The sequence below is a fragment of the Bos grunniens genome, chromosome 9, assembly GCF_055505025.1.
Source record: "Bos grunniens cultivar Pamir isolate PY7600 chromosome 9, Bosgru_T2T1.0, whole genome shotgun sequence".
Lineage (NCBI taxonomy): Eukaryota > Metazoa > Chordata > Mammalia > Artiodactyla > Bovidae > Bos > Bos grunniens.
The window spans coordinates 78,756,289-78,772,387 of record NC_141173.1 but is presented as its reverse complement, the minus strand read 5'-3'; positions in this window follow the sequence as shown (position 1 = coordinate 78,772,387).

Genomic DNA, 16,099 nt, shown 5'->3' with positions numbered 1-16,099 from the left:
TGACAGGCAAAGCCCAAGGGATAAGCTGATGAACAAAATCTCTATTCTCAAGGATTTTATGTTCTACTGGTGATTAAGGAAATGAAGGTGAAGCAAAGTAAGAGAGGAAATAGAGAAACTGGTAGAAAAATCACATCACAGAGGTAGTCAGTGACAGACCAGTGTACAGTAGTTTTGAAATACATTTCTATGTGTTGGGAGTTACTTGAAGTTAATGAAAGCAGACAAGTCATATGATTCAATTTGTCTTTGAAAAAAATCACTATGACTACTGTGCAAAATATAAGAGAAGTAAGGACCAGATTAGGGGATAATATGGGAATCCATTGTAAGAGTCCTAGCAAAACACACTGGTATCTTGGAGTAATGCATTAGTGCTAAAATTCTTTAGAGGCTACCTTTTAAAATACTGAATCAGTGGTGTTTGAAGATTAGTTAGATAGGAGGTAGGAGAGAAAGATAACCTATCAGTCTTGGCCTGATTAAGAGAATGGCTGCTAGTGCCTAGATACAGATAAACGCTGGTATTCATGGTAAACTCTGGTGAGAGTTGGACTATAAAGAAAGCTGAGTGCCAAAGAATAGATGCTTTTGAACTGTGGTGTTGGAGAAGACTCTTGACAGTCCCTTGGACTGCAAGGAGATCCAACCAGTCAATCCTAAAGGAAATCAGTCCTGAATGCTCATTGAAAGGACTGATGCTGAAGCTGAAACTCAGCATCAGTACTTTGGACACCTGATGAAAAGAACTGACTGATTTGAAAAGACCCTGATGCTGAAAAAGGTTGAAGGCAGGAGGAGAAGGGGACAACAGAGGATGAGATGGTTGGATGGCATCACCAACTCGAAGGACATGAATTTGAGTAAGCTCTGGGAGTTGGTGATGGACAGTGAACCTGGTATGCTGCAGTCCACGGGGTCGCAAAGAGTTGGACACAACTGAGCAACTGAACTGAGTGAAGCCTCGGGGCTCTTCACTTACACAAGACCTTCCCAAGGCTCTTAAGTTCTGATCTGGGCACTAACAGTGTATTCATATGGTCAAATAGATATATATACACTTTCTAAAACTAAGATATAGTAGCTGTGATAGGTTCAAGCCACTGCCTCCTTACCCTGGATTACACTGCTTCTTGGGTCAAGGGGTATTGCTATCTGGAATCCAGCTAAAAGAAAGTTGAGTAACAGATTGTAGTAAATTGCTAAACACTGCGTGTTAAGTCATTTCAGTCATGTTTGACTTTTTGTGACCTTATGGACTGTAGCCTGCCAGGCTTCTCTGTCCATAGGATTCTCCAGGGAAGAATACTGGAGTGGGTTGCCCATGCCCTCCTTCAGGGGATCTTCAAGACCCAGGGATCGAACCCACCTCTCTTAAGTCTCCTGCATTAGCAGATTCTTTACCACTAGTGCCACCTGGGAAGCCCATGTGTGAAAATTACTCAGTCCTGACAAACTGTTTGCAACCCCATGGGCTATACAGTCCACAGAATTCTCCAGGCCAGAATACTGGAGTGGGTAGCCATTCCCTTCTCCAGGGGATCTTCCCAATCCAGGGATCAAACTCAGGTCTCCTGCATTTAAACCAGATTCTTTACCAGCTGAGCCACCAGGGAAAACCCCATAGTACCCAATAAATCACTCTTCCCTTTGCCCAGACTCCTTTACAATATGACTCTACTTCCCATCATGAAATGGAATCAATTTCTCTTCATCAGTAGGGTGCTTTTAGGTTTTTCCAGTGGTCATGTATGGATGTGAGAGTTGGACTGTGAAGAAAGCTGAGTGCCGAAGAATCGATGCTTTTAAACTGTGGTGTTGGAGAAGACTCTTGAGAGTCCCTTGGACTGCAAAGAGATCCAACCAGTCCATTCTAAAGGAGATCAGCCCTGGGTGTACTTTGGAAGGAATGATGCTAAAGCTGAAACTCCAGTACTTTGGCCACCTCATGAGAAGAGTTGACTCCTTGGAAAAGATTCTGATGCTGGGAGGGATTGGGGGCAGGAGGAGAAGGGGACGACAGAGGATGAGATGGCTGGATGGCATCACTGACTCGGACATGAGTCTGAGTGAACTCCGGGAGTTGGTGATGGACAGGGAGGCCTGGCATGCTGCGATTCATGAGGTCACAAAGAGTCAGACATGACTGAGTGACTGAACTGAACTGAACTGAACTGAAGTCCTACTTTGAGATTTGCAGCTTCTACTTTCAAACTTGGAACAGAAATTGGGGCTACTTAGAGAGACAGACTATAGTCAATGAGACATCATATGAGAGAGAGAAACCACATGGAGAAGAACCAAGGTGAATCAAGATGTCCCTGTTTGACAGCAGCTACAAACCCCCGACACCAAGTGAAGCCACTCTGGTCTCCCATCCCCAGTCAAACCATCCCAGATAGACATCAATTGTAAGAGAAATAAGTCATCCCCTCTATACCCCAAATATCCTATCCACAGGATTGTAAGCAGTAAGGTTATTGGTTTAAGCTACTACATTATGTCTTTTTTTTTTTTTTTTGAGGGGGGAGGAGGTTGACACAGTAGCTGATACCTGACATATGGATACTTTACTTTGGTTTTCAGTAGAATATATTTACACAGTTTGCAATCACCTCGATATATCATTAGGTTATTGCTTTCTCTCCATGTGTTGTGCTGGGCTTCAGGAATAGTTCTGACACCCGTTGTGCTGACTGTCTTGGCATCATGACCCCAATATGCGAGGCCAGAGATGCTACTGCACAATGAAAGTGTCCCGTAGTGTCTGGCACCTGAACTGTGTAAAGCTTTGGAAGAAAAATAGTTCTAAAACCTTCAGAGCCAGAAGAACTGTGGGAAAAATTCATCCAAGTATTAGTTGCATAAAATTCTGAGTATTAGGTTCTTACTAATGTCAGGTCAAAATGGAAGTTCTTGGAAATATAGCATATAAATTTTAAATTTACTATATTTTTTATGATGAGAATTACACACAATGCAATTTATCAGAAATTGTGTGCTTACAGGGCACAAATTTATGTTAAAAATATGAAAACAAGTATATTTGTGTAATCACATAAAGAATGTGACCACAATTTTTTAAAACTTTATGACATTATTAATGACTATTAGAAATAGTCTAATAGTCTATTAATGACTATTGAAATAAGCTTTTCTATTATCAAGAACTCAAATTTATTTTAATGTACTTTTAAAATTTTAGAACTGTTATTTTAAAATTTTAATTTTTTTAGAGCATATTTAAATTCACAGCAAAATTGAGAAGGTACAGTGATTTCCTGTATACCTCCTGCCACACACACACATAGTCTCCACATTATCAGTGTAACTCTTCAGAGTGACATATCTGTTACAATTGATTAACTTACATTCACAGGCTTCCCTAGTGTTCAGATGGTAAAGAATCTGCCTGCAATGCAGGAACCAGGTTCAATCAGTGGGTCACACAGTCACACACTCACTCACAACCTACATTGACACATCATTATCACCTGATGTCTATAGTTTACATTGCTTCACTCGGTATTCTCCATGTTCTATGAGTGAATGTGTTAGTGGCTCATGCATGCTAAGTCGCTTCAGTCATGTCCAACTCTGTGTGACCCCATAGATGGCAGCCCACCAGTCTCCCCTGTCTCTGGGATTCCCCAGGCTTAGTCATGTCTGATTCTTTGCAACCCCATGGACTGTAACCTTCCAGGCTCTTCTGTTCATGAAATTCTCCAGGCAAGAATACTGGAGTGGGGTGCCATTTCCTTCTCCAGGGGATCTTCCTGACCCAAGGATTGAACCCTGGTCTCCTGAATTGCAGGCAGATTTTTTTACCAACTAAGCCGCAAGGAAGCCCTCTACATTCTAAGGATCTATAATGACATCTGGAGAAGGCAATGGCACCCCACTCCAGTACTCTTGCCTGGAAAATCCCATGGACGGAGGAGCCTGGTAGGCTGCAGTCCATGGGGTCGCAAAGAGTCAGACACGACTGAGCAACTTCGCTTTCACTTTTCCCTTTCATGCATTGGAGAAGGAAATGGCAACCCACCCCAGTGTTCTTGCCTGGAGAATCCCAGGGACGGGGGAGCCTGGTGGGCCGCCGTCTATGGGGTCGCACAGAGTCGGACACGACTGAAGCGACTTAACAGCAGCAGCAGCATAATGACATCATCCACCTTCATATCGATAGTATTATGTAGAGTACTTTCATTACCTTAAAAATCCTCAGTGATCTACCTGTTCCTCACTCCTCAATCCTCAACCCCTGGCAACCACAGACCTTTTACTCTCTCCAGAGTTTTGCCTTTTTCAGAACATCATAAAGATGGACTCATACATTATGAGTCTGATTGGGCCCTTTCACTTAATAATATGCATTTAGGTTTCTTCCATGTCTTTTACTGGCTTGATAGCCATAGCTTTTTATCACTGACTAAGATTCCATGGTCTGGATGTTTATTTATCCATTCATCTATTAAAGGAAATATTGGTTGCTTCCAAATTTTAGCAATTATGAATAAAACTACTTTACATATTAATGTACAGGTTTTGTACAGAAATACATTATCAACTCCTTTGGGTAAAATGGTTAACGTATGTGGCAAGAGTATGTTTGGTATTATAAGAATCCACCAAATTACTTTCCAACACGGCTATACCATTTTGCATTTGTACCAACAATGAATTAGATTTCTTGTAGTTTCACATCCTGACTAGTGTTTGGTGTTTTCAGTGATTTGGATTTTGGCCATTTTATTAGGTATGTAATGGAATCTCATTGCTATTTATATTTCTCTAATGATGTATGATGTGGAACATCTTTATACCTTCCTTGATGAGGTATCTGTTGAAATGTTTGTCTTCTTATTTAAATCAGGTTATTTGTTGTCTTATTGAGTTTAATTTACTTTTTAGTTAAATTTTTAATGACTAATTTTTAAAGAAAATATTAACTATGTTAAAAGAAATAATAATTCTTTCTATTGTCTCTATTTAAAATATAAACTACAGTCACATGCAAAAATAAATATGCAACTAAAAACATTAGAAAAGTAAAATGTTTTGAGTAGGTGATTCTTAAAAACACTATTTTCTCTATAAATTTTACAGTTTTGTAGTACGTTTCAGCCTTTAAATTTTTGTAATTTGCTATAACTCTAAAAGAAGCTCTGTTACCTATTTTGAAATTATAGCTTTTATTAATTTTCTTAAAGAATGTTCTCCCAAAAGTCAAGCTGTAACCTTGGTAGTGCCATTTACCAGAATTGGAACACTGAAGAGGATATTAAAGGGCTTTGAGAATTGTAAAGTCTTGCCATTTCTATATTGCCTTTCCAAAAGCCACTGGGTGTATCCCCAATGTATAATTGTGTATAGTGCCTGAAGGGTCACAACTTTCCCAGCTCTTAAAGGACAAGTGCTCACTTTGGCTGCCAAAGGCTCCACCTCTGTGCCTGGGGACTTCATAAGTGTATTAGGCTACATTAGCCTAATGTGTAGCATGGGAAGGGGGAAGTACAAACAGGACCGACGGAATCTTCGGGCACAAGCATTCATCAGTATTGCCAGATGGCACACAAGCAGTGGTCCAAGTGGTTTTATTGCCAACTCCTCCAGCTACGAGAGGGGTCAGTGTCAACATAAAATACTGTTGAATAAGGTGCCCTCATAAGTAGGTTCCTTTAAAGATCTGTCTTACAAGAATATTAAGCTTCCACCTATATAACATTCATTGTGTTTATTTTTAATAAATGAATAACTCTTTTCTTGGCATACAAATGTAGGAACTCCAGAAGAATTTGTTATGTCATACAGAATGGATTAAGCGTAGGACATATAGAACTTAAGGTTTTGTATGTCATTCAATATTTTACTTGAATATAGTAACTACTATCTAATGTGTTCTTCGGGTCATAGAGTTTTGTGGACTTAGTTTTTAATATTCCAAAGAAGGCTGCATTTTCAAACTGTCTTCAGCAAATAAGTAAATGTTCCATAGAAGTGACCAAGAATCTAGATTCAGATTGGGAAAATCTTCCCAGTTATTGTAAAAAAGAAGTCTCAGATTCCATTAAAATGCATATGGGGAACCAGATTTATGCCCAGGAATAAGCAGACTAGGCCTATTGACTATAAAACATCCATAGGTGCAAAATTTACATTTCTACAAAATCACTTTAAAATATCCAAACATATGTATTTGTCTAAATTAGCCAAACCATAACAATGTCTTTTAAATACAAGATAAAATATTTTGATAAACATTTATATTATTTACAATGGACTTAGGCTTTTAACTTTAAAACAAAGATTTGTAGATATTGAAATCTACACGACAGACAACATGAAATTATTAAATCTAGGGATAATTTAAGAGAGAGAACCACACCCCCTTTTCCAGTGAATATCAAATCAGAAGGTGGTCCAAGACATCTAATATCTTGTCTCTATTCTTCATTATAAAGTTGTGGAACATGAGCTATGATTAGGGAAATTTTCACTTAATTTTTTTTGTCTATTTCCGTCATATTTTACTACAAATTCCCAAAATCTCTCAAATATATTTCAAATTTCTGAAAACATCAAAATATTATGTATTGGATTTTCAGTTTTATTGTTCTAAACTTTTGTGTTTAAATCTTATTCCCGAATTTGTTTCTGTGGTTAAGAGACAATTGTAATATGGATTTTCTTATTGTAATATGGAGGTCAGAGTACCTCTGCTACCAAGTCAATGTACCATATGTCTCCAAGGGTGGCCAAACATAGGAAGCAACAGGATATAAATTTTGTGGATATTTATGAGAATATTTCTTAAGAATGAGAAAACACAAAATTTTCTGGAGGTTTCAGACTTTACTGAGAAGTTTACTTTTCCATTAAGTGTTTTTCTGTTCAGATTTAGGAAATTATAACTTTGATTGAATTCCATAGCTTCACAGTGTATTTTTAAGTAACTCACTGTGATGAAAAGTTCATCAGCATCTGCTTGCAGTTTATCTCTACTTCAGCTCACATTAGGAGAAGTGTGCCTGGGTATTCCCTGGTGGTCCAGTGGCTAGGACTCCATGCTTTCACTGCCAAGGGTGCAGGTTCAATCCTGGTTGGGGAGCTAAGATCCTACAAGCTGGGTGGCACAGCCAAATGAAGAAATAAAAATGAAAATAAAAATGTTTTTAAGAAAAGTATGCCTTACATCAGCTCAAACCAACATAGTACACACTTCTGCGCTGACAGTCAGGGTATCTAGGGAGGAGAACATGTGATAGAGCCTGTACATTGTCCATCAATGATTCAGACCTAGCCTTCAGATGGTATTTTTTTTTCCCCCTAGCAAAGCAAACTTTATTGTGTCCCTGAGTCAGGGTGCTTCCCTCCAGGTCCTGCAACAACCGAGAGTTGGGGTGAGAGGCTCATGTGTGGCCCCCCAACATGTCCATCACATTCAGCCTCAGACAGTAGTCCTCCCTCGGTCAGGGAGGCCAGGTGCTCCTGACTCCTCATCTCTTATGTCCCAGTTTTTTAGGTCTGGGTGTGGATCTGGGTGTGGATTTGGCCTTTCTGGCAGGGCTCCCTTTGAGATGGTGTCTCACTGCCTCCTCTTCTTTTTCCATCTTTTTTTTCTTGGCAGCAGTTGTCTGCTTCTGGGGCGCCAGCCTCTTGACTAGTTGGACAGGCATCTCCTTCTCCAGAGACACATCAGTTTATACATAGATTTGCAAAGCCTCCATTGAGTGACAGACTAACTTTCTATCTCGAGTTCTTTAAGCAATATTAAAAGTGTTCTTATTTTTTGTTTCATCATTGTTAGCGAACATATCTTTCAGGTTCTTGACCAAATTTGAAATTCCTTGAACATATGTAAATTCACATCAACTTCTAGACCCTTTAGAATCTCAGAAATTAGAGATGAAACTGTTAGACTCCAAACTTTGGTCAGATAAACAAAGATAACTAAGGCAAAAGGAAGGGAAAAAATGGACCTCTTCCTATCTTCCCAACACCTCAGCCAGGTTTCCACATTATATTAAATCCTCAGCATGTTTTCCAGGGCTATAAATACATTTCCCATAAAAGAGACAACCTTGGTGCTTATAAGTTGGCATAAAATAACTGCTATATTTCTACTCAGGGTAGGTTCTGGCTTTATTTTAAATCTGCCATTTTAGAGTTCAAATGCAATGATGAAGAAAAAATAAAGTATTTGTTCACTTTTACTGGTCACAGTTAGAGATTACTGTTCTTTCTAAGAACCAAGAATGAAGGTACTAGAACTAAAATAAAAATTACTACAACAAAGTAGACAATGAAAATCAATTTGTTAATTAAAATTTTTTTTTTAATTCATGCCTTAGTCACAGAAATCTACTGGGAAATTTGCATCTTGCTTAATTAGTCTTGGTAAAAATCTTGAGTATCATCAGCTTATTTTGTGAGTACAGTCGGTTCATGCCCAGACCAGAAGTTTAGGAGAATCTAAGCCACACTGTCCGGTATGAATGTCATTCACTTAACAGGAACAAAACTTCCACTGTGTCCTCTCCCTAGCTCAAAATCTCTGTAGAGTTTCCAAACAACCATGTGAATAAGATAGGTCCTTCCATCAACCCAAACCACAAATAAATCAGAACATACTAATGCTTGGCAGGAATGGGTTTCTTTCCCTCCAAATTGTTGCTGTTGTTTAGTCACCAAATCATGACTAATTCTTTGTGACCCCATGAACTACTACAGAATGCCAGGCTTCCCTGTCCTTCATTATCTCCCTGAGTGTATTCAAATTATGTCCATTGAGTCAGTGATGCCATCCAACCATCTCATCCTAGGCCCCTTCTCCTCTTGCCCTCTGTCTTTCCCAGTATCATGTCTTTTCCAATGAGTTGGCTCTTCGCATCAAGGTGGCCAAAGTATTTGAGCTTCAGCTTCAGCATCAGTCCTTCCAATGAATATTTAGGACTGATTTCCTTTAGGATTAACCGGTTTGATCTCCTTGATCTCCAAGGGACTCTCAAAAGTCTTCTCCAGCACTACAGTTTGAAAGCATAAATTCTTTGGCACTCAGCCTTCTTTATGGTCCAACTCTCACATCCATACATGACTACTGGAAAAACCATAGCTTTGACTATACAGACTTTTGTTGGCAAAGTGATGTCTCTGCTTTGTAATACACTGTCTATGTTTGCCATAGGCATTCTTCCTAGGAGCAAGCTTCTTTTAATTTTGTGGCTGCAGTCACCATCCGCATTCATTTTGGAGCTCAAGAAAATGAAATCTGCCACCGTTTCCACTTTTTCCCCATTTATTTCCCATGAAGTGATAGGACCAGATGCCATGATCTTTGTCTTTTGAATGTTGAGCTTTAAGCCAGGTTTTTCACCCTCCTTTCACCTTCATCAAGAGGCTCTTTTGTTCCTCTTCACTTTCTGCTCTTAAAGTGGTTTCATCTATATCTGAGTTTGTTGATATTTCCCCCTCCAAATTAGTAGAGAGGAAAAAAAAATATCAGTTTGTCTGAGCGTGTGCTCTGTCTTAAATTTTGAACCAGGGTAAAGAAATAGAGGGGCTTCCCTGGTGGCTCAGAAGTGGAGCCTGCAATGTGGGGGATGAGGGCTCCATCCCTGGGTCAGGAATATCTCCTGGAAAAAGAAATGGTAACTCACTCCAGTATTCTTGCCTGGGAAATCCCATGGACAGAGGAGCCTGGTGGGTTATAGTCCAGGGGTTGCAAAGAGTGGGACATGACTGAGTGACTAACACTTTCACTTTCAAGGAAATAGACTGATTTTGCTACCATCAGAACCATTCATCAGAATTAAGATCCTAGTATTATAGACCTGAAAGCCTCCTCAAGAGGTCATCAAGCCCAGATTCTGCCCTATTAATCAAAGGGAAATCCAACATATGCCCCAGCATGCACTACGATTTGTAATTTGAAGTTGACGTAGTATAGATTTCTGGGAAATGTGAGTAAATTACCATTTTCTGCCTTAGTGTCACATCTGTAAAATGAGGAAAAGAAAAACTATCTCAAAGGGCCACTGCAAAATGTTCTGAGATTCACAAAAGAAAGGGCATATTGATAAATTATTGCAAGAGATTCATTTGTGACTGATAATCTTAGAAGAGGAAATTTCATGCTTAAAAACAAGCATACTCAGTTCAGTATTCAGAAAAAAAATAAAATTAAATTGAGAAAAATATGAAAACAATATGCAGAAGAGAATATACGGAGATATTGTCCTTGGTATATTTGTTGATCCATCTCTGAATAGCTCTTTCTGTCATCTCTAAGTTTCTAATTTCAGAATATTCAACAAAATAATAGGTCCCCTGTTGTATATCCAGTGTTAAAAATAACATTGTATAATGTGGAGATTTGAATGGTGATACTGAGAATATTGATCAGCCAATAACTGGCAAAGAAGGTTTTTTCTTAGAGAGGAACATGGTTATTAATTGAAAAAAGCATCCCTTTAAAAATGATGTCTCTGTGCTTAATCCATTTATGCAGCTTCCTTCTTCTTCTAAAAAGTTTGCCCTAATAGACAGCTGAGCGTCCCTTGCTGGTCAGCATCAAAGCTGCCGCCATGAGCCCAGAGCAAAAAGAACTGCTTCCAATCCCTTGGGTTCCCTGAGGAAAGAGAGAGGGCACAGCTCTCTGGCAGACCTGAATGGGAAACATCTTTTCAGATTCAGATCTTTTCCTCAGTGAAAGAGTTGAAGCCTTGTAAGGCTTGATTTTAGCAGTGTTAACTTCAGGCACTCAAGTGCATCAAAATGAAAAAAAAAAAAAAAGATAGAAAAAAATGCTACGTCTTTGTATCGTATTTCCAAAAGCCAAGGGGGAAGAATTCTATAGCCTCTGTGAATACAGGTAACATGAGAGAATAGACAAGTAAGTATATTAGTATTCTCCTTTCCTCAGGCTTCAAATAAGATGATTATTGTGAAAGTGAAAGTGTTAGTTGCTCCGTCCTGTCAGACTTTGGCAAGCCCATGGACTGTAACCCACCAGTTTCCTCTGTCCATGGAATTCTCCAGATAAGAACACTGGAGTGGGTAATCATTCCCTTCTCCAGGGGATCTTCCCAACCCAGGGATCGAACCCATGTTTCCCACATTACAGGCAGGATCTTTATTGTCTGAGCCACAAGGGAAATTTACTATTCTCCCTTCCTAAGGCTCCAGAGAAGATGATTACTGAATGCCGTGCTTAGTCGCTCAGCCATGTCTGACTCTTTGCAACCTCCATGGACTTAAGTCTGCCAGATTCCTCTGTTCTGGGGGATTCTCCAGGCAAGAATGCTGGAGTGGGTTGCCATGCCCTCCTCCAGGGGATCTTCCCAACCCAAGGATTGAATACAGTCTCCTGTATTGGAGGTGGATTATTTATTGTCTGAGCCACATACCCATCATATTTTGCTGTTCTTTAAATATCAACTGATTTTATAAGGTCTCCATTCAGTTCAGTTCAGTTGCTCAGTCGTGTCCGATTCTTTGCGACCCCATGAACTGCAGCATGCCAGGCCTCCCTGTCCATCACCAACTCCCGGAGTTTACCCAAACTCATGTCCATCAAGTTGGTGATGCCATCCAGCCATCTCATCCTCTCTTGTCCCCTTTTCCTCCTGCCCCCAATCCCTCCCAGCATCAGGGTCTTTTCCAATGAGTCAACTCTTCGCATCAGGTGGCCAAAGTATTGGAGTTTCAGCTTCAACATCAGTCCTTCAAATGAACACCCAGGACTGATATCCTTTAGGATGGACTGGTTGGATCTCCTTGCAGTCCAAGGGACTCTCAAGAGTCTTCTCCAACAACATTAAAAGCATCAGGTCTTCGCTGCTCAGCTTTTTTCACAGTCCAACTCTCACATCCATACATGACCACTGGAAAAACCATAGCCTTGACTAGATGGACCTTTGTTGGCAAAGTAATGTCTCTGCTTTTTAATATGCTATCTAGGTTGGTCATAACTTTCCTTCCAAAGAGGAAGTGTCTTTTAATTTCATGGCTGCAATCACCATCTGCAGTGATTTTGGAGCCCAAAAAATAAAGTCAGCCACTGTTTCCACTGTTTTCCCATCTATTTGCCGTGAAGTGATGGGACCAGATGCCATGATCTTGAATGTTGAGCTTTAAGCCAACTTTTTTACTCTCCTCTTTCACTTTCATCAAGAGGCTTTTTAGTTCCTCTTCACTTTCTGCCATAATATATTATAAGGTTAGGGTCTAAATTCTGTAAAATATGGACATTGAGTTTTAAGTAGACATGGTATTTTAAGTAGACATGCTATCTAGGTAGTAACCTTATCTAGAAGTAATAACTATAGGATGTCTCCCCCACAATGCCTCAAGCCCCCAAATGTAAATACTATTCAACACTCAATAACTCTAAGTCCAAGGTGATCACAATAATGACCCATGAGAAATCTGATTCATACCTGAAAAACATTTTAAATAAAAAACACTTTACAACTTAATTCCAGGGCACCATATACTTACATGTGGCCACTCACTACCCTCTTCTAGGGTTGACATCAGTGATCAATAACAAAACATGCCTCACTGCAAAGTCTTCCCCATCCCCGCCCCACCAAACACACCTGCCCTCTCCACAGTGGTTTGTAATGGAAAACCAATTTGGATCTCATGACCTTTATGACCATCAAAGCACTCGGTCTAGGTGAAATCTAGAGGATTCTTTCTGTCCTTCAAAGGAATCATCAGTCTTTCATGTTCTAAAGATTTCTTTCTTCTAAAATCCTTTGGATAAAATGCTGGCCTGGTATATTGGTTATCTAGGGCTATCATAATACTATACCACAAACCGAATGGCTTGAACAACAGAAATGTATTTTCTCACTGTTCTGGAGATTAGAAGACCAAGATCAAGATGTTGGGGGAGGGGTTCGTTTCTTCTCTGGCTTCTCTCCTTGGCCACCTCTTCCCTTTGTCTTCACGTGGTCTTCCTTCTGTGTATGTCAGTGTCCAAATATCCTATCCTCATAAGGACATCAGTCATATTGGATTAGAGTTCACTCTAATGACCTCATTATAACTTAACTATCTCTTTAAAGACCCTGTTTCTAAGTATAGTTTCAGTCTAGTGCTCTTAGAGGATAGAACTTTATATAAATTTTGGAAAACATATCTCACCCCATAACACATTACATGAAACTGAGGTATTCTTCAAATGTAAGTCAAATTTCATAAGTTTATCAAGGATTTTTATATTTCAAATGATTATGCATTCTCATTGATAAAACAGCATTCTTTCAGCTAGCTGCATCATTATGGTGTGATACTATGATACCCTATGTATTTAGATTCATTTATTTTTGTGACTTTCAAGATGACGTTAAGGTTTGCAATTATCTTGGCAAGCTGATTCAGATTCCTATATGGTGTTGGCCTTTGACCTTCAGTTTCTGTTTCTAAAGTTTCTTCTCTTTTCCTGCTGTTTTCATCTTTCCATGAAAATTGTTTCAGGATAATTTATACTATTACAAACAAATCTTCTTCTGTCCTCTCTTTTTTCCATTTTGATTTTATGCCTTGATATTTTATTGGTTTTACTATTAATCTTTCCTCTTAAAATCCTGTATTCAGTAAGCAAAATATTTTAGGGATATAAAAATCTATTTCTTAAGAACACAAACTAAGGATTGAGGTGTTTGCACATTTTCCTACATATCATTTAACCAGAAAAGTCATATTCCTTTAGACCATAAAAGAATGCATATTCACAATGAAAAATAATAACAAAAGGAATTTATTATTTGCCTTTTAATAGATGGAATTTATTGAATGCCTTAGCTCTATCCATTATTTAACCTCTCAGCAGAATTTCATGAAAAGTTAATGTTGATATTTTCCCATAAGTTTGTGAATTTCTTTAGTTAGAGATAAAAGGGAAGCATTTGGAAAGAATCTGCCTGGAACATGGGAGATCCAGGTTTGATCCCTGGGTTGGGAATGAAGAGCCTCTGGAGAAGGAAATGGCAACCCAATCCAGTATTCTCGGCTTGAGAATTCCATGGACAGAGGAGCCTGATGGGCTATAGTCCATGGGATAACAAAGAATTGGATATGACTGAGCGCGACTGACACACACATATAAGAACTTCCAAACTAGTGAACCATCAAGGCTATCATGACTAAAGCATCAGTTATCTAGACAAACCAATAACCTGGGAACATAAAGTAACAATTAACTGAATACTTAGATGAGACTTAAAGTCTTTTAAAAATTAGATATTCTATTTTTTTGGGGGGGGGAATTTTTTTTTCATTTTTTTTTCTTTTTCAGTTTTCTTTCTTTCTTTTTTTTTACAGAAAAAAGAGCATGATTAGTATTGCAAAATATTATTTAATTTATTTTATTCCACTGCTTCTTTTCAGAAACAATTCCTTTTGTCCCAAATCAACTTAGTAGCAGAAGATATACAATTATTATAGCAGTCTCTCAAATGGACAAGTAGATATGGAGTAGTTTTAATATCTGCTTATGAAAATGTCTTTAAAAATTCAATTTAACTGATTACTCTTATTCTTTAATTTTTATCAGATAATCAACTGATTGAAGTTTACTCTCTCATTTGTGAAATAACTTTTAATCCTTTCCTGCCATCAATATCCAAAATACACAAATGTTCTAGAGCCTCTGAATATTTGTCAGAAAAACAAAATGCATCTTTTCCTGAGTCACCTTGTACTTACACCGACAGATTGACTCACAGTCAGACTTGATGCTTTATGGTTTTGTTGGCCAGACTTCCATCTGCACGACTGTTTGGAATATAAGAATATCCCTGCCTTGGCCACTGTTCTTTTCAGCACAGCTTTACTTGTTCAACGCCCTTTATTTAACCTTGATACAAAAAGTCATTCCTAGGCATTTTGCTTTTTACCAAAGTAAGTGTTATTAAATATGTGTATGCATGTCTATGGGTATGCAATTGAAATAGCCCAGGAGCCATGCCAAAAGGAAGAATCGCAACACAAGTTTGAACAGCAAGTGTCTTTGACTTATTGCTGTGATTATACTAATTGCTCATCTACTTGGTGGGAGGTTGCAGGAAGCTGTTTTGAAGTAATCAAGCTGAGATAGGCCCTTCTATTTATAATAATTCTCAAAATCCTTATACCCCCAAAAAACTTAATTGCATTTTTCTTCTTTTAAAAATATACCCTTTCTTTTCACCCTTTCCATTGCCTCAATCCAATAATACATATTTGATACCTTCTTAGTTATTAGAAGAATAAGCATACACTCCCTTTCATTTCATAGATCTGGACATAAAGCCCTCAAAATTCATTCACGGATTTGAAGCAAGACACAAACCCTACAAAATAACAATAATTGCTTAGGTAATCTCTCATAGAGGGTACATTTTATGTGCCTATCATTCTTATGAAAGCATGTCTGTGTTTAAAAAAAAAAAAGATGATGATGGCCTTAGCTCAAGGCTTGGATCCTTATTTATTTATTCAATATTTTAATATTATGATTAACATAGTAACATTTAATAGTGGAGAATCAACAGACATAAGTCTTTCTTAGCACCACATATGGTCTTAACTATTTTAATTTTTTCTGAGTAAGAACTGTTTTAATAAAAATTCAAAGGTTAATAAAATGTATTGATCTTGGAACTACATGGGAGCCCTGATATAAAGCTCTTTATTGTACTGCTACTCAGCTCTCCCATACACACTCCTCTGTTGCTCCTCCACCCTCATGAACAAAAGTCACATTGTGATCTGGTAAGAGCATGTAAGGGCTTTGGAGTCACTCGAACAGAAGTACTCCAGCTGTGTTACTTCCTAACTCTGTGGCTCTTGAGCTCCACTGAGCCACAGTTTACAAACAGTATAAATTGGATATCAATACCTACTTCAGAGTTGTTGTGAGAAGTAAATAACTATCATTCAAAATATACTCAACACAAATAGGCACTAAAATTTACAGTGAACTTTCCTTTTTCTCAAATCATCCTCAGAAAGTGTATTGCCTGTAACGGTAAATATGCTTTAGCTCTTTGAGCTTCAGGAATTATAACTGATTCCAGCCTATTGTCTCCTCTGTCTTCTGTTCCTCTCT